This window comes from Argiope bruennichi, chromosome 9 (genome assembly GCF_947563725.1).
Source record: "Argiope bruennichi chromosome 9, qqArgBrue1.1, whole genome shotgun sequence".
Classification (NCBI taxonomy): domain Eukaryota; kingdom Metazoa; phylum Arthropoda; class Arachnida; order Araneae; family Araneidae; genus Argiope; species Argiope bruennichi.
Window position 1 is genome coordinate 43,326,756 of NC_079159.1, and position 20,220 is coordinate 43,346,975.

A 20,220-nucleotide genomic window follows, 5' to 3' on the forward strand; every position below is an offset into this window, starting at 1 on the left:
TAGAGAATATTGAATAAAGTTTTGTCAAAACTACTGATTTTATATTAGTGTGAATTATATATTCTAAATGAAATCGTGCTTCCATAGTTTTAACATTTTCGTATGTGAAGTATTGAGAAAATGTTGTGATTGACAAAAAACTCTAATTCAGGGTTTTTGCTGATATCCAAATTTCAGATTTCTCATTCAGCTAATGGAAAAGTACCGTAAAGCCGGGCGCAAATGTCGCCAATTGTGAACCAAAGACGAGCCAAGTCGAAAGAAATTTGGCGGAATTCTACATTATTTGGCGATTTTCCGCTTGCGCCCGGTTGACTTAGCCGGATACAAATGCCAAACCAATTGTGAACCATTTGGAATTGTTTCTGGAAAAGTACCCAGAAATGCTTTAAGCTAGATGGCTGAAATTTAATACATGGAATTACAATCAAATTTGTAGACTTTTATCAAATTTTGACGAAATTCATTTACTGGGATTCTAATTGGCTGACTCTTCGAGTATAAGTGAACTCAATAACTACAAAACACAAAGAGATGATAAAATTTGCGCACAAACTTAGCGCCTAAAATATAGACACCTATCGAATTTTGAACCAAATCCGTTAAGCAGTTGGTCGTCTGTTGGTCTTTATTTTAGCATGCGTGTAAACGCATTAACTCATAATCACATTGGCTTAATGAAATTTGGTACGTTATCTTGTGACTACATCTTCAATTTTCTATAAAAGTTTTCTTTCAATCGGTCAGCAAATAACAGCCCAAAATGTACATTCTTTTGACAAAAATACTAGATCCACATCAAAGATCTGTATTACCTAACTATCGTTCACCAATATCATATAGGATATTCGAGGCCTTACCCAATATCTACTATTTTTTAAGGAAGAAGGGAGATAAGTCTTTTATGGGTGAGAATGCGAGCAAGCTTCCGGGAGCACATTCCCTCTGGTTACACAAGGTTTTATAATACAGTATTACAATATATTGAAATTACTAACAAAGAATTTTCATTTACACTTTCTTTTATTAGAATTATACTGAGAGAAAATTTTGCAATTGTGAAAAAAATTCAAACTGGAGATTTTGAAGCATCTCAACATTTCAAATTTTTCTGTATTCCAAATATGCATTTTTGAAATCATGTCTGTCTCACTTTGTCTGTTTGTGGATAACATAATTTATAAAAGCATTAAGCCAGAGTGATGAAATTTAGTATGTGAACTTAACATCAAATTTTTATATTTGTATCAAATTATGGACGAAACATGTCTGTCTGTGTGTATGCATATGAATACCACAACCGAAAGCCTAGAGAGCTAGAGGAATAAAATCTTCAGAAATACAAATGTATATTGAATTTTAGACTAAATTCATCAACTTAGTGAAAATAGTTCGGTCCGTATATTTACAAGTATGTGAGGACGATAATTCAAAAGAAATTTCGCAAGTAGTCTTGTGATCAAAATTTCAGATTTATATTGAAGTTCTCCATACGTGAAAATCAGGGCGAGAACATTTCCGCTTTCAGACTTAGCCGTGATCTGCAAAGGCATAATGGTATCTGTACAAAAAAAAAGCTATTGATTACTGCGCCAAGATTATTTGTCCTAAATTTTAACATGGATTAAATTAGTTGGATAAACATTTCATCCGAATTTAAGCTATTTTACAATTGAAATTAAATGTTTTATCTGAATTTATACTATTTAAAATTGAATATCGCTAGAAATATAATTTTTTAAATTTTAAGAAGGTATCAAAGCGGTTTAATTTCTATAATTCTTTGGAAATCAATAACTAAATAAAAACATCGCCATTTTGCTTGATACCTAACTAAGTAAAAATTTTGTTTACATTTTAAACAAACTTTAAACAAAAGATCGATATTTCTTAACTAACATTCACCAATATCATATAAGTTATTCGTGATCTTACTGAAAAATCCACCAATTTTTATGGAGGAATGGAAGTAAGACCTTTTTTGGAAAGTATGCGAGAAAGTTTCAGGGAGCACATAACAAGTTTTATAATACAGAATTACAATATACTGAAATTATTTACAAAAGAAATTGTTTAAACTGTTTTACAATGGAACTTATATGTTTATCTGAATTTATATATCTATTTGAAAATAAATATCATTGAAAATATAGTTTGCTGAATTTTAAGAAGGTCTAAAAGTGATTTAGTTTTTATAATTCTTTTGCAAATCAATAATATTAACTTAATGAAAGCAGGGACATTTTGAATAATACCTAATTAAGCAAAAATTTTGTTTAATTTTTTTTTAATCTTCAAAGTGATATCCAAACTATACATACATGAAATTCAGTCGCTCCAGGACCAATTGCCCAGTTTGCAAACCGTGAACACACATGAATATATCTCACACAACACAATAAATAATATCTTAATGCGTTATTGATATGACATTTCTAGCTAAAACAACAAAAGGACAGATTTATTTTTTTTTAATAATCTTCGTGCTAAGATGTGCTGTAACTTTTGCAAAACGGAATCTTGAATACTTCAAAAAACATTTCTTTTGAGTGGCAGCTTTAAATTTAAGCAATAAAAGTAATCGTTAACAAATGTCGCTGATAAACAGAAAAATGAATATTCACTCTCTGCTCTTTGACACTTACATGACAACAACTTTCTTTCCCCTCCGGAACTTGCTAAATTGATAAACATCTGCTCCTCTTTCGTTCCATGTTTATTTTTATTCTTCACAAAGCAGATAATTTATTCACACCAAAGTTCCCCACTCCAGCAATTTTGTGGATATTTTTTCTTGATTCTCTTTTAGATTTAATTAATGTGCTGCATTTAAATATCTCTTGAGATCTGATGAGAAATATTAAGGATTATTTTCATTCCAATTAATTATCAAGTGATGAGTGAGATCCCGCCAAAATTCATTTAAATATTTTTTTTCCAAAAACACAGAAATTTAATTAATTTTATTTATATATATATATATATATGTTGACAAGAATTGTTATTATTATCTTAGAAAACTAGCTAATACTTTTAACAAGTCTTTAAAACATAATTTAAGAATTAGCATTCATAAAATTTTAAAAGAATACCTACATTTTTATTGTAGTAGTAAAAATACAGTAATATTGTACAGTAAATGAAATCTGTGTTTAACTCGTAATTTTGACTAGTCATAGTTCATGTAGAATGCTTTTTTTAATTTCAATTCATTATTGTTTTATTTATAGAATATTTTACGTATGTTGATCTGACAAGATTCAATTTCGTAAAAGAAAGCATTTTCCCAATGTTACTTTTACGAAAAGTAAAATTATTTTGAATTTATGTGTATAATAACTATTTGTCAATCCATCAGTTTTCAAATTTAGCCTTTTTTAACCGTATTTTTATAAAGATGGAACTTTATTTCGTCATTTTCATTTAGTAATCCTGGTCTGAACAAATTTTTTTATTTGTTTATTAGCAACTCGTTCTGTAATCTGTACACTTAAGCAGTTGCCAAATCAATTTGGATATTATATTGATCATCAAATTCAAATCAGATTTGTTTCTTTAACACACAAATAGAATTCCATGTTCTTTCATCTCCAATCCCTTTAATTTGTAAGTTTCTTTAATAGACTTTTAGAAAAAGTTGCATCTGGCAGGGATATACTTAAAGATAATTTCACATACAGCAGGAAAGAGCTGATTCGCTGATTTGAGTGAGGGTTAACGGAGTACTTGAATTCAAAGGTTCTTCATCTTCTCACTTAACAGTGCTGTGAAAGAATAACAAAACAAATGCAGTTATATAATTGAATAGATTCTCATAAAAGAGCGATAATAAGCAAGTCAATTGCGCCATTAGTTTCATAAAAAAGATGTTCTTGCTTTACATAAAATCCAAAATCTACAATTAAGATTTTCATTTTGGCTATTTTAAAACTGATCTCTAGTTACTAAAATCAAGAAAAGCAACTAGTAGCAGGCAAAGGTCTAAACAAACGGAAATCGTTATTGGTTTATTTTTCGTTATTGTTTCTAAAATGAATGCTGATATTGGAAGATCATTACCAGAAGTCGAATACAAAAAATGTACAAACACAAAATAAATAAGACAGATCTATAAGGTCTAACGTCAATAACTATTTATTAATTACAGAACAGAACAGCCGAGGATTCAATGGAAATTTATGGGCTTTGAAGTATATATTAACAATCTGCTTGCAAGTCAAATGTCAAGTAAATTTAGCATGAAATATTTACTGAATTATAGTTTTATGTCAAATTTTTGTTTTAATCCATCGGGAAAAGGGCACTCAAAATATTCATTCAGTTTTCTGGTAGCATTCAATGATTAAATGCTGAAGATCGCATGCTAACCCTATTAGCTCAAAATGCCGAACAACATTGTTACTATAACTTCCCGATATTGGCCGGCATTCAGAACATCGAATAACATCGTAGGAATATCATAAAATATCTTGTGCTAATAGGGATTAGATTCTTTGGAGATATTTTTCGACAATACGATTAATAATTCACAAACTTATTTATTAGAAAGTATGCGAGAAAGCTTTGAGAAGATCACTCCTTTAGAGAATATTATATCAGTACCAATTCAATAAGTGCCTATAATAGGATTCCGATAAACTACTTGAGCACGTAAACATACCAACGCGTAATTTTGGCACATTCAGGGTTACATCCGGTCAGAAATTACTTGATCATGCTTTTTATATTGAATGGACAGAGGTGGACATTAAGTCAATCAAGATCGAACGACGGACCACCAAAACATTCTGAGGTGACTACCTTTACTAAGACCTAAAATGTGCATATTAAAAGAAACATAGTTATGAAACATTGTATTTTCTTCATATCTTGAGGAAAATGAAGTCGCCAAAAAGTCTGCTTGGCGAGATTTGTGCCAGTATAATGGAATAGTACCTTTTTCTCCTTCAAAACGACATAATTTTAAAAGCACGTAGTTCAGAACCGAAGAATAACTTTTGATATCTAATGGACGAAGTAAAGTATTCTAATTTTTTAAAAATTGCATATCGTTTTAACATTGTTCTTTGGCTCTACCTATGTGTGTGAATCTGTATTTTCAACGATGAATATAATTAAGACAACATATCGTTCTCGTCTCTCAGAAGACCACTTAGAATTCAGTGCAAGATTAACAGTTAGTAATTATACATCGAGATATTCAAGATTGGCAGACAGTATATGCCTAAGTCTTCTATTAGCTGTAACTACATGAGCTAACAATAAGGAAAATTGCTTATTTTTTAATTTATTTTTAATCAATGTAATGATTTAATGCAATGCATCATTTGATATTATAATATTTGTGGCTATTATTATTATGTTTGTATTTTGTTATCATTATTAGGTTTGTAGTTATGTTGTGTTTCAACGATGAATATAATTAAGACAACATATCGTTCCCGTCTCTCAGACGACCACTTAGAATTCAGTGCAAGATTAATAGTTAGTAATTATACATCGAGATATTCAAGACTGGCAGACAATATATGCCTAAGTCTTCTATTAGCTGTAACTACATGAGCTAACAATAAGGAAAATTGCTTATTTTTTAATTTATTTTTAATCAATGTAATGATTTAATGCAATGCATCATTTGATATTATAATATTTGTGGCTATTATTATTATGTTTGTATTTTGTTATCACTATTAGGTTTGTAGTTATGTTGTTAAGTATATATTCCATATTCATTATTAAATTATAATAAATACTGTAGACCTTCTTTTTTTAGCACACCACACCTACGCCACTGGGTGGACCATAACACCTTGAAAAAATTATAAATAGCTCGTAGTCTGGAAAAATCTGCTCACCCCTGCTGAAAAGAATCAATTTTTTTTTAAGGATAGGTTAGAATAAACAAATCAAACGCGTTATTAACGTATGAAATGATTTGCTCATTTAAATTTCAACATAAAGCATAACAAACACAGTTTTCGGTTAACTTAAATACTAGTTATCACTGCAACAGCAGATCCTAAAAGAAATGTAAAACTCAATTAATCTTATTCAATGCAAGCTATACAATGTCTTCATTTATGTTCCAAAGTACTTCGCTTTATCTAAAATTAATAGCAAAGTCTCTCGATACGGAGGCTGAAAGCAGAAGTTAATGGATATATATTAAACAATATATAATTAATTACACAGAGTCGAATTCCATAAAATGTTTTCAAAATAATTTAAATCACTAGTTAACGCATTCATTTCTTTTCATTAATTTCAAGACTACATATTTTTCATTTACAATTGTCACTTCAGAAAATTTGAAGAAAAGCGGAAATTGCGTTTGCAATACAATAGCATCTCGGTGATAGAGAGCTCAAATTCTGAATAAGGTTATTAATAACAAGGTAAACGAAAAACAATTATCAGAACAAAAGATGGCCGTTCTTTCGATTAGCAAGAAGGACCCATCTCTTCTATTGTTCAGATTAATATGAATGGAGTAAATTAAAATTCTCTGTTATCTTTATTTCAATTCAAAACATCAAAACTATTAAATGAATATTTTATTTCGCTCAGACAATAAAAAAATGTTAAGCTGCTTTTTAAAAAGGAGAAATTCTAATAAAAATCCTTAGAAGAAGTATAATTACTTTGAAAAATTTTCAGGTAAAACAATATTTTTCAAACAGCAATTTCACAGAAAATAAGTTTTTAATTACTTTTCATATTTATTTTTGTTATGCCATTGGCATTAACCTTTGTCCCAGGTCTAGTCTTAAGAGGAGCGGGGTTCGTTTAAAAAATTAATGTTAACTTTTTTTTATGTTTTAAGAATTTAAAAAGTTGGAATTAAGAAAAGAAAAAAAACAGGAGAGGCGTTCTCCTTTCGACTTTCTATAAAAAATACATCGTACACAATATGACGATATCGTATCAATTTCCCATCAATTTATTATCAATACGTCGTACCAATATCGACATCATATACAATATGGCTTACTATATGCTTCATAACATAGTGAAGATAACAATATAAGCAAGTTTTTATACCCATTATAAAGCAAAATTTGAAGCAAAACTGAAATTTTAGCATCCAGCATGCAACATACTTCATTTATTTAAGATATTATGATCCATATCAACAATTATGATACGGAAACCGTATGCTAAATTGAATCTTTTTAGTTTTTCCCGTTTTCGAGTTATCGTGCCTCACAGAAACGAACAGAAAGATAGGTTTTCTGTAAATGAATTTCATTTAAAATTTGATCAATATATATATTTGAGGGTTATGACCATAAATCAGTTTTATTCATTTAATTTGTTATCTTGTTAGGCCGATTTAATTCAAAAAAAATTATCTTTCCTTCCGTCTGAGAACGATCCAAAACGTGGAGATTCGTCCAATTCTCGAAAATTTATTGAAGATTTCAGCATTTTCCTTTTGTATATTAGTTTCCTTGTGTATGTGTATGTGTGTGTGTGCCTGTGTGTGTGTGTGTGCGGGCAGGTGGTCGTGTGTGTGTCTAATGGTTGAAATGAGTCGCCAGCAATTTTCTCTCCAGGCAAAAAATCCATAGGATTTCACTTATCAGTGAAAATAGAGATTTTCTCTTACCTCCCTAGCTTTCAACATCAAGTGTCATACACACAAGGACTAAGGAGGGTGGGGAGGGAAACCACCACAGTTTCTTCACATTCATAAATATCTTTCAAATAGATTTTCTTTGTAACCATTGACCAAATTATTTTAAATCAGATTTTTTAACTGCAACTCACCCATTATGTTATGACAATGAGTGCAATAACCGCAGAATTCATGTGTCTATTTTTATACATAATATCTTTCTACATATTATTGATAATTTTTCTATAATATTTAAAGTAGAAAATTGTAGCAAACGGTTTCATATTATTATCATTTCTTATATATTTGTAAATTCCGTACATATTTATTTTGTTTTTATCTTCTGTAAGTATTCTGGTATAATTCCTGTAACATACGCCCATCAAACCGTTCAGTGACCAGAATGGTTGCGGATACGGGGCATGAGACGGCGGCGTTCTGTTCTCTCTCTCTCTTTGTGTGTGTGTGTGTGTGTGTGTGTGTGTGTGTGTGTGTGTGTGTGTGTGTGTGTGTGTGTGTGTGTGTGTGTCTAATCAATTCACGTTTACAAATTTAATTCTTTCACTAACTCTTCAAAATAATCTTCTATTTTAATTGTTTAGCTGCATGGTCTTTTTTTTTTTTTTTTTTTACACCTCTCAGAAATCAGTTTCTGTAATTTTATCAATCTAATGATGAACTGACGTATTATATGAAAATCACATGTTAAAACAAATGGTGAAGGAGCTATTTTTCGGACTCAAATGGATAAAGAATGTCGAACCCTCTCTCGTGTTCGCCTTTTCCTGTTTGGTATAGCTCCTTGATAACATGCCAATCATGATTATCCAAAAGAATTGTTTAAAATCAACAGGCCGACTCTATTCCATTTCGCTTTTACACTGAGTTCTTTATTTACTTATTTGGGAAGATATGCTAGACCAGAGAGATTGAATCATCACCATGAATTTGTTACATTGTTAGCGTTCCTATATTAAAAAGTAACTAGTATTTGCTAATGGGGTTTAATGTAGCAGGCCTCCACGCGGTACACCCTGGTTAACACTAAATCTGCTACGGCTCTGCCTCCTTCCTTGTGTCTCTGACATTTTACTGATAATTTTTGCAAGGTGTGAAAATTTTGAACTGCTTGAATGGGATGATGGTGGCCTTTCACATGAAAAAAAAGACTCAACTCCTAACTGTTCTGGATAAGGAGAATGTTGAAGTGTTTTCCATTGTTGAAGCTCTGTAAAGTTCAAAAATATTGGAAGGCTAGAGATCTAATGGCTTCATAGCCAATCTTCTAGACATTTGTAATAAATAAATAAATAGTATTTACTAATACTAGTCGCCTTTGGCAACCAGCTGATTTGCGAGAGATATTGGTTATATTTAATTTCAATAATATCATTTACTCGTAACTTCATGACCATGTGCTTTCAAATTGTCAGTCTCTACAGCCGCATTATTTAAACTGTTTTACATGTGTTTTGTCCATTGTGTGTGCATGAACCTTTTTGATGAAGATCAGTCCTATGATAACACTGTTTATAACACTATTAAACACTATTTATATTAAAAATGTAAAAGCCCGGTTAATCTAAATTTCACGATATAGTAGCTTCACTTTTATGCTTGTCTCGTAAACTGCATAAATAAAAAAATATCATGTAAAATCCTTTATTTTTAGTTTTTAATAATGAGAAAATTTCAAGAGAATAAATATTTAATAAAACGATCCAAACGGTTTGAATTTCAGAGCAATAATGCAATATATTTCTGGAATTAAAGCAATATATATATATATATATATATATATATATATATATATATATATATATATATATATATATATATATATATATATATATATATATATATATATTTAAAATCGCCAAAATTCAGGAAAGATTTGGACTAATTATTTTAAAATTTAATTTTTAAACAGTGTAAAATTTCTTTTTATGCAATAATATTTTCGAAAGTTATCGTGGAGAAACAACAAAATTCAGCTTAATTTTTAATTATTTAAAGTTGTAATTAAAAATGTTTGAAAAAATTGCTCCGAGGTGCACAATTTTATCCACCAAATTACGTATATGCCAAATGTGATAGCTGTAAAACCTGACCTGTTGAGCGTCAATACACATATATACAAACAAAACGCCCACAACAATCCTTCATCTTTATCATTCGTAAAGATATACGAAAGGCTTACGAACCCTTAATTACAGACACTTCTAGATCTGAAAAAAAAAAAAAAGTATTTAATGTTGAATGACACGAATGTAAAGAAATAAGAGAAAATCTTTTTCTTAATGTTGCTTCGGAACAACGAAAAAAAGTAACGGGGGAAAAAAAAAAGCAATTCTTTAATTTTTGGAGTCCTTTTCTTTTACTATGAAGTGCTTTAACGATAACCCGCAACAATCTTTGCCAATATAAAGGAATTTTCTAATTTTCTTTTTGTCTTGGAAAGAATCCGGGTAAAACTACTTGCTCGAACAAAACTGTCAGAGTTTGTTACAACTTCTTGGCTTTGTTTATTTTTTTCAGATTTATGTTGAAGAGAAAATGTTTTCGCCTTAAAAAGACTTTTCTGTAGAATTTGCAATAAAAAAAAATAGCAATTCAATCATCGGATATAGTAAGACTCTTAGAAATGTTTAAGATTAAAATAAGTCTTAATCGTTTAAGAAATTTTTTTATATATATTTTATTTATTCTTCTGACACAAAGAAACATTTTTGATATAATATGATGTATTCCCAATTTTTAAAGTTTAAATTCCAACTTGGTTTTTTTCAACGAAACAATTTCTAGAAGAAGAATATAACCGGAAGATATCAGATATATTTAAATTATTATGCCATTATGTCTGTATGAGGTCATTTAGAGAAACAGAAAAATTAATTTATACCTTCATATCAAATAAAAAAACGCTATAAAATTTCTTTAGCATTTTCTATAATCATTGAAAAATTGTAATGACAAGATGTGCCCTGCTTTAAGAAACTAATAATTTTCTTTGTAATATATATATTTATTTTTGAGTAAAAATCATTAGATATTAAATTAAAAACACAGTACTCGAGACTGACTGACATATGTAAATGTTGTCTGTTTTCTAATCACAGTTGGTAAATTTAACTATAGTTTACAAATTTGAAATGAAGAATGATATACAAAGTCCTCGTCAACATTCTTCTCGGTATTCAATTAAATAAAAATTCTAGCCTGTGGTGAAAGCTTATAAACCAGTTAACAGGTACGCTACCCGAGCAATTGCTTTTGTATCATGGTCATGCTACTGGGCTGCGAACCACAAGGTCCCAGGTTCTATCCTCGCTCATTACAATCTGCCACAAGCAGTTATGGAAAAATATAATGAACTGAATAAGAAATAAAATTACTTTGTTAATTATTTTAGAAATAGAATATCATGAAATATATACATATTACAAAAAAATCAATAAAATTATTAAAATTTAAAGTAAAATTTTTGATACATATTTAATGCTATACGACAATCCATAAAATTTGAGTAACATTTACATGTAAGTAAAAAAAAAAAAAAAAAAGAAAGAAATTAACATTATTCCTGAATTTTCTATACATCAATTTTTCAATTTTTTTATTAAAAAATTTTCTGATCTTTTTTTTTATATATAAAGAGCCTTTTAGCGATTTTAAATACATTAAAAAATAATATAAATTATAGTTCAAATCCATATTTCTGAACTACAGATTTAAAGAATATTATAAAACTTCATTATTCTAATAATAAAATGGGTCTTAAGCTATCTCTTAAGATCTCCATAGCAATATAAATAAATTTCTTTTTCTTTCCTTTACAGACAGATATTTCAAACTGTGCGCAACCTTTAAAATGCGATTCGCAAGGATTATTTAATAATTCTTACGTGAATGTCAATAGATTCCATTTTAATACCACAATCACTTACCAAATTATATTCCCCAAATTAATTTTTTAATTACCACGTTTATATACATGTGAATATAAAAAACAAAGAGTCAATTAGTTGACGGATTAGGTTCACAGTTTGATACAGATATGTACTTTTAATTGTCGAAACTCTTCACCAAATTTTATCTGTCTAGCCCATTCCATTTTATTGTTATCAGACTCACTTGTGTTCTGATTAACAGATAGATTTCTTGTTTGTGAATTTCATTCAAAATTTAATAGAAATTTACAATTACATACTACATACCAAATTTCATCAGCTTATCTCAGCATTTTTGAGTTAACGTGTTCGCAGACAAACGTAATTCCAAAACTATGCTTTGAGTTTCAAACGTAAAAATTCGCCTAAATTTCGTGGTCTCTCTTTTAAACGATTACAATATTGATACTCAAAATAAATCGCCTATAAAAATAAAAATTTTCAACATTCATGAAAAGAGTTGCAATTGTATTTTCCGATTTTCTTCATAATGAAAATTTAAGGTATTTGTCTACGTTTAAAAGGCAGTTTTTGATGGAAAATTAATAATTTTTTTTGTTTTATTTTAAAACTCATTTATTTGGGTTACCAAATCTGTATTTGTTTTAATTCTACGATAAATAGAAACCGAGATATGTGATGTTTTATAAACCACTGTAGCTGTAAACGAAACCGGAAGTAGTTGAATGTTTCCCAACATTTTATCAAATACATGTCTCCCTGGATTATAATTTATTTTATAATATTGTGGTGGTAATATTATAAGCCAGATAACAACTTCCGGAGAAGAGAGTACTCTTTTGTCTAGTGGTTATGTTACTCGGTTATGAACCCTAACGTTGCGAGTTCGAACCTCAACCTGCACAATATGTTCTATCAGCAAGCTACGCGAATTAGAATACATTTTACGTAGTTTTTATGCAGAAAGGATTTGCAATTACATCTGCTTTTAAACATTGTTTATATTCACAAAGCATTTTCAGAAAAAGACAAATGAAAACTTATAGTGAATATGTTGCGATTTTCGATTGAACTGCCCGGTTTTAAATAATATTTTTAATCTACACAAACACAGCTACACTACAAAATTTACAAACACACATAGACAATTAGGTTAAAGTAAACAGTATGGTGGAGGGATTCCACCGTTTCCAACCGAAAGCATTTAGCGCTAGCGCAAGGGTTGCGCATAAGAAAAAGTCGACCTCAGGATGCAGGTCTCCCGTTCAACTGATTGTCTTGTACAAAACGCCACAAGGGGGTGCTCTCTGCTCAAGAGGAAAAAAAGGTGCTACAAACTTTAAATAATTTTTTTGAAAAACTTTTATTTCGTAAAAAATTTCATACGTAAAACGTTATATCTTAAAAACTTATAAATATATTACCTTGAAATTTTGCATATATGTTATCTTTAGTGAATTAAAGACAATGGACTATGGATATAACTTTGAATTGAATGGTCTTTCTTCTAGAGCTGCCTAATGTAATTTTCAACAATGAATTTTTTGAAATTTTCAATACAAAAATACTCGATTAGCTTTAATTTTTTTGAAAATGCACATATTTCATAGATTTTAATTAATTCCCTTCGCCATAGCTGTATGTTGTGTACAAAAATAATTGGAATATGTGCAATAGAATTTTTTGTAGAATGTTTTGCTTTTTTGGTAATTTCACTATTTTTTTTTTACCAAATTGACACATTTTACAGTATCTCAATTGGCACAGAATTTCCTTATCAATATATTTCATTATTTGTAATCCTATTGATCCGGAAAATGAACTAAAATAGTTCATTTCAGGGATTTTTCAAAAATTTTTCTCCGTGAGAGACAGATACCTTAATTTTCAAAAGCTAAAAAGTTAAATAGTTCCGGAAAAATAATAGTTTTTCAATCTCTCATATATTTAAAAGCATACATTAGAATAGCAAAACTTAGTAACGGATAAAATCTCTTCTTCATTGACTTCCAAATAATTAGAAATTTAAAAAAAATATATTAAATTAAAAAGACAATTTAAAATCAAATACAGAAGTGCACTACATTCCCTATTGAGAAAGAAATAAGATAGCTACTTCTTATTTCTTGTTATAACATTTGTATAGAGGTCCCAATGAATAAGACGCTGTTGGCCAACCAAATGCGTCCAGGTTCGAAACTCGGAAAAAATTGCAGGAACGAAACACAACGAGTTATCAAGAAATGAACGATCCCAGTAGCTCACTAATATTTTATAACTTTTGTATGATATTATATAATATTATGAATACCAGGAAAAACCGAATATTATTCCAAAACATTGTGAAATATCTAACAATATTTCCGAGATTCTTAATTTTTGAAAATCTTATAAATAGTATAGTTTAACATAAAAATATTAATTTTAATTCAAAATATTTCGTAACTTGGGTTACTACGATTTAAAAAAACTCACTAGGGCAAATATTCTCCAAAATATATTGAATCTTATATCATACTGTCAATACAGTAAAAACACAATTCTATATTTAACAACGCTTATCAGTATCAGTTATGCCAATCAACATCGATAAATTTCGAAATTTTAACATCGTTGTTATTGCATTGCATAGTATCATATGCTGCCATCTATTGGCGGCAAAATAAGTTTGCTTTTTTAAAGAGATCTTTTAGTTTTGATTTCGAAAAATTTCTTCTTTTATCCGAAAAATAAATAACCGTTTCGCTTTCTTAAAAAATAATTAATTAAAATTTATTTTGATTTTGAAAACAATAAAAATAATATGAATAGACTTCTCGCAATTTATTGAAAGTGTTATAAAAGGCTGAAATCAAATCATTCCATTATTTAGTTCAGAAATTATCTCTTTCAGCATAAAATGCCGGACAACATTGTTACGATATCTTTCCCACATTGGCTGGCATTCAAAACATCGAACAATGTCATGGGAACATCGTACCCACGTATATATTTTGTGCTAAAAGAGATTAAACACTTCCAAATTGCTTATTTCTGTTTAGACAAATTATGAAAAGATGCGATGAGTAAATCGTGTTTTACAGAAATCTATTTCAACTTTTAATTAATATTGAAATTTCTTTGTTTATTAAATAAATCAAACTCCGAAAATTGCAAATAGTTTCGAAGAAATCAGTTTGTTTTTTTAAAGCAATTATTTTTGTACATCCTGAATTTACTTCGATAGCAAATACATAGTTTCGAACGAAAAATCCTTCTTTTATTTTAATGTACATTATGAACCAGAAACTGTAAAGGATTATTTTAACTAAAACTAAAATGCTTATTAAGAGATATATTTAATAATTGAATGCTACTTCATATAGAATAGTACGCTTAGAATGATATTCCATTACCATAATCTACCACAAGCTTGCAAAGGCGTTCTTGTATAGTGGATAATATACCAAATAACCAACCTGTCGGTACCAAGGTCAAAACTCCAAGTAAGTCGTAATTTAATTAAACACTGTGCATAACGAGAAAAGGTATAGAATTTATGAGAATTACTCATATAGATGATGAAAGTTTAAATTATTTTTTCTACTCTGATTAACAAATTTCATTTTTTTCCAATGTATAATATTATGCAACATTGGCAGAGCTTTCATTTGTATTCAAGCGATTCATGTGAAGAGATTTCAGACGTGATTATGGCCACACGACGAGGATAAACAGACTTTGGACACGGAATAGTACTTGGAGCTAGACGCAGGGTACATTTCCTTTCCATTTATGAACTTCAAGTAAAGAAACAATGGAATTTTTATGGATTATAATGCGCCCTATCACCGGGCCATAACTGTCCTTGACTAATTTAAAGAACATTCTGGACAGTTCCAGCGAATGTTTTAGCCAGCTAAATCGCCCGACACGAATCTCATCGAATATTTATGTGACAGATCGAGAGGATCGCAATTATTCCTGTTGAAGCACCAAAGTTCAATATTCCTTCAGGGGATTCCCGAAGACTTGTTGAGTTCACTGCACTTCGCCGGGCAGTAGGAGGTCCACATGCTATTAGAAGGTATCCCATAACTTTTGTCATTTCAGTGTGTAGTACTGTGTAAATATATTCAATACTGTAAGATACTATACTGTGTTCCTTAACAGTGCTCATTATCATGAAACAAATATTGTATAATATCATAAAATTCTTACATTTTACACCGTTTAAAAACAGCAAAAAAAAATATTCTATAATATTATTATTGGAAATGTTAAGATTTTATACGATATTATGCACTACTTGGGTAGTAAATTTAAGTATATTTTTTTATATTCGAATTAGTAATTAGAATTAATTTTGTGACTATTTATAACATTTGGAACTAATTTGGTGAATACTGAGTAAATTATATTATACGATATCGGAATCCAATATTGACGAATATAATAAAAGTTACATTTTATGTTACTTCAATATTGTGCAAAAAATTCCAAAATTTTAGAAATTTTTTTTTTATAATATTGCGTGCGACTTAAAAAACAGACCTCAGCTTAGTGGGTATTTCAAGATAACAATAGGAATTGAAATTGTTATATAAAGAAGCATCTATCACTCCAATATTATCTTTTCAATTAGTTATGGTTGTCAAATGTGTTATATAAATTAATATGTTTTATTGATTCTTTAATAATTATTGATAAATATGGCCAAATATAGTAAACTCAGGAACATATAAGTAACAAGGAAGAGATGTTGTAGTTATTTTTATGATTTAATCTGAGCAATTTTCACATAATTCAGGTGGAGTATATCCATAAAGCTGAGATACTGATATATCATATCATTTTTATATTTCAGTTCTATATTTTATTTCAGTATTTAATGTATTTTATTCAGATTTATATATCAGCTCTATAAGTATATCGCATGCAGCAATATCTATAAATATCGTATTCAGCCTTGTAAATTAAAACAAGTATTTTTTTTTTTTTTTTTTCGTTTGACCAACTTTAACAGGCTTAAAATAAAATAAATTGCTTGCAACTCTATCTAAAAATATTATATTTATTCTTAGAAGCGATGACAAACGGAAATTCATGGTTGAAAAGTGATGTATTTCATTCCTCCTAGAATTCCTTTTAAGCTCCCAACTTTTTTTAAATATTGAAATAACAATCATTTGCTTTTTCGCGCAATGTCCATTATCTAAATATGCCTTAAACACTATTCTTATTTGCAGATAGATTTAGGCCTTATCACACGGGCAAATACGGTCTACACTTTCGTGGACAGTTTTCCGTTTATACCCGCAAGCAACCGATCAAACAGGATTTTCGTCATCTTAGACTGTTTTCAATCCGGCTTGAAAGCTTAGACGATAGTGACGGAAAGATTGCTTGCAAACGAAATTCAACCAATCGTGCATGGCATTGGTAGTGACGTAGTTGCCTAGAATGGCGCGATTGACGCCAATATGTAGGGATGACGAATATTTTACGAGCAGTTATTACGTAACCAATATCAAAATGTCACAAATACAAGTGGTCAATACTTTTCAAAGAGGGGTGTGATTCAAATCCTTGATACGATCTTACTGTGATATTTCGATTACAGGTTTTGGATCACGATAGAAAGTAACAATCGATACGATATCACTGAAATTTACCGGAGCGGTGACTTCACCGGAAAGTAACAATCGATACGATCTGTCCAATGGAAGATCTCGAACATAACAGAAAAGGAGAAATCTTTGAACGGATTGAAAATTGAACGGACCCGTTATTGGAATCATCGTATCACTGAATTGCATATCACTGAAATTTATCGGAGCGGTGACTTCACTGGAAAGTGTGAAGTCGCCGCTCCACTTTATGAGAGTAACCGGTCTTACTGGTATTCATATGTGTTGATGCATTGTTCCATACAAATCGTTCTTAATTGCTTGTGATTTGACTTTGCATATATTCCATTTACTGCTGGCGCCATCTATTGGTAGAGAATGGAACTAAAGTAAACAATTTATAAAAATGACATTTATATTTAATTTAAATTTTTCAGAAATTTACTCCAATACAGAAATTAAATAAATAGTTTTGAAAAAAATCAAATTTAGAAGTAAGCTGAAATAGATAAATTATTTCAATCAAAATTAGTAAATTAAGTATTAATTATAATTAATAAATTTTATATTTAATATTAAATAATAATTTTAAATTAATACTATGAATGAAATAACAGATATTTGGAACAAATATTTAAAATAACAATAGCAAAATTATATGTTATTCAAAAAATCGTGGATTATGCATCTCTACCAATATGAAACTAATTTGTAAACACATTTCCGAATCACTCCTTAAAAGACGGCAAAAAATGTTGCATGGCCGTGTGATAAAAAATGGGTTTTGATCGACTTTATTTTTGAACAGCCGGCTATTTGGAATCCACTGAATATTCATTATTAAAGAAAAATGTTACACGAAGAAATTCGTACAGTAATTATCAGAAGATGAAGAGATATTGACACCCGTAGATAGTCATCAAATCCAAGAAAATTTATTTTCAGAATTAAAAAAAAAAAAAATTTATGAATGTTTATGTGAGCTATCTTCTTTTTGTGAACTGTATTTGATCAGATTAAATCTTTAATTTTTTTTAAATAATGGCGGAATTTTTGAATTTCTAAAATACAGTGGCTCAAAAAATTGAGAGTACACCTCACTTTTACTTCATAAATCCGACTTTCAATATAAATAACACATTACCGGGAAGTGCAAACATGATTTTATTTTTACACATAACAAATGGTTTAATTTGGAGTAAAAATAAAGAAAAATCAACGAAATTCTTCTCAATTGAAAAGTTTCAGAAGCATTTTAAATAAACATACGCAGAATTTTGCCTCAAAAAATTGAGAATACACCAATGAAATTTTTGCAATATCACGCATAGAAATAAAGTATCACTATTAAATTGCATGTCTTTTGGCTCTTATAATAGCCTCCAAACGTCATGGTAACGATTTGACCCCTTTTTGGTGGTATTTGAAGATATTTTACCCCATTCTTCTTGAACAACCTGTTTTAAATGGGTTTTGTTTCTAATTTTGTGTTTTTGAACCACTTTTTCGGGTATGGCCCACGAATATTCAATGGCATTGATGTCGCGGTACTGTGGTGGTGGGTGTAACTGCTATTTACAATGAAAAAGACACCATAGTTTGAAGTTACGTGTATTCTGTTTGGGGTCGTTGTCTTACTGGAAAATGAAATTTCCATCTAAACCCAATTTTTTAGCACTTTTCGTTAGATTGCTGCGAAGTATATCAAAGTAAACCGTATCATTTATAATGCCATCTATAAAAATTAAATTTCCTACCCCGGATGAAGCTACATAACCTCAAATCATCACGGAGTCACCATCCTGTTTAACTGTAGGATGTAAATTTTTTGGATACAAAGCAGTATTAGGTTTTCTCCATACAGTAAGATGGTTGTCACTGCCAAAAATGTTGAGGTTTCTTTCATTACTAAATATAGATTTCTTCCAAAGGTTATTGGTCTTCAATTCATGAGCTTTTGCAAACTTCAAATGCTTTTTCTGAATTTGCAAGCTGATGAACGGTTTCTCTCTAACAATACTACTTTTATATCCAGCTTGTCTAATGGCATTTCGCACAGTTTAAGCACTTACACTTCTGCCTATGATTTGAAAAGTTTCTGCAATAAGTTGGATGAACCATATGGTAGCAGCAATCTAAAGGAAAGTGGTAAAAATTTGAGTTTAGATGGAAATTCCATTTTCCAGCAAGACAACGACCCCAAACAGAATGCACATAATGTCAAAATATGATGTCTTTTTCATTATAAAGAACAGTTACACACACCACCACAGTACCCTGATATCAATGCCATTGAATATTCGTGGGCCATACTCGAAAAAGTGGTTCAAAAATACAAAATTAGAAACAAAACCCATCTAAAACAAGTGGTGCAAGAAGAATGGGGTAAAATATCTTCAGATACCACCAAAAATTGATCGAATCGGTACCATGACATTTAGAGACTATTATAAGAGCCAAAAGACATGCAATTTAATAGTGACACTTTGTTTCTATGCGTGATATTGCAAAAATTTCATTAGTGTATTCTCAATTTTTTTGAGGCAAAATTCTGCGTATGTATATTTAAAATGCTTCCTAAACTTTTCAATTTAGAAGTTTTTCGTTGATTTTTCTTTATTTTTACTCTAAATTAAACCATTTGTTATGTGTCAAAATAAAAACATTTTTGCACTTCCCGGTAATATGTTATTTATATTGAAAGTCGCATTTATCAAGTAAACGTAAGGTGTACTCTCAATTTTTTTGAGCCACTGTATGTAATTAACATCTTCCATAAAGTTAAAGAAATTTATTTAATTCCTATGCTGTTGTGAAAGTTAATAAGGATAAATTCATTTTCTTACCGTTGAAATATCGTTCGGCACATTATATATAGTACATGTGAGGGAATTGCAGAATATGAATGATTCTGCTATTGTTTTTTTATTTAATAAATAATAGTGAAGTTTTCATTTTTAAAATTAATTGCACATCCAACTCACAAAATCGCATTTTTAGCATATTTCTGTGTTAAATTTGATTTTTACAATTTAATCTATAAAATACCAATACAGATACATTATGCAATTATTAGATTTTT

The 20,220-nt window shown here is 29.5% G+C and overlaps 1 protein-coding gene across 1 annotated transcript in view; it reads right to left on the reverse strand.

Moving 5' to 3' along the window:
- LOC129984182 (ras-related protein Rap-1b-like) overlaps positions 1-20,220 on the reverse strand; it is a 249,290-nt gene that overhangs the window by 213,982 nt on the left and 15,088 nt on the right. The gene's annotated exons all lie outside the window — the stretch shown is intronic.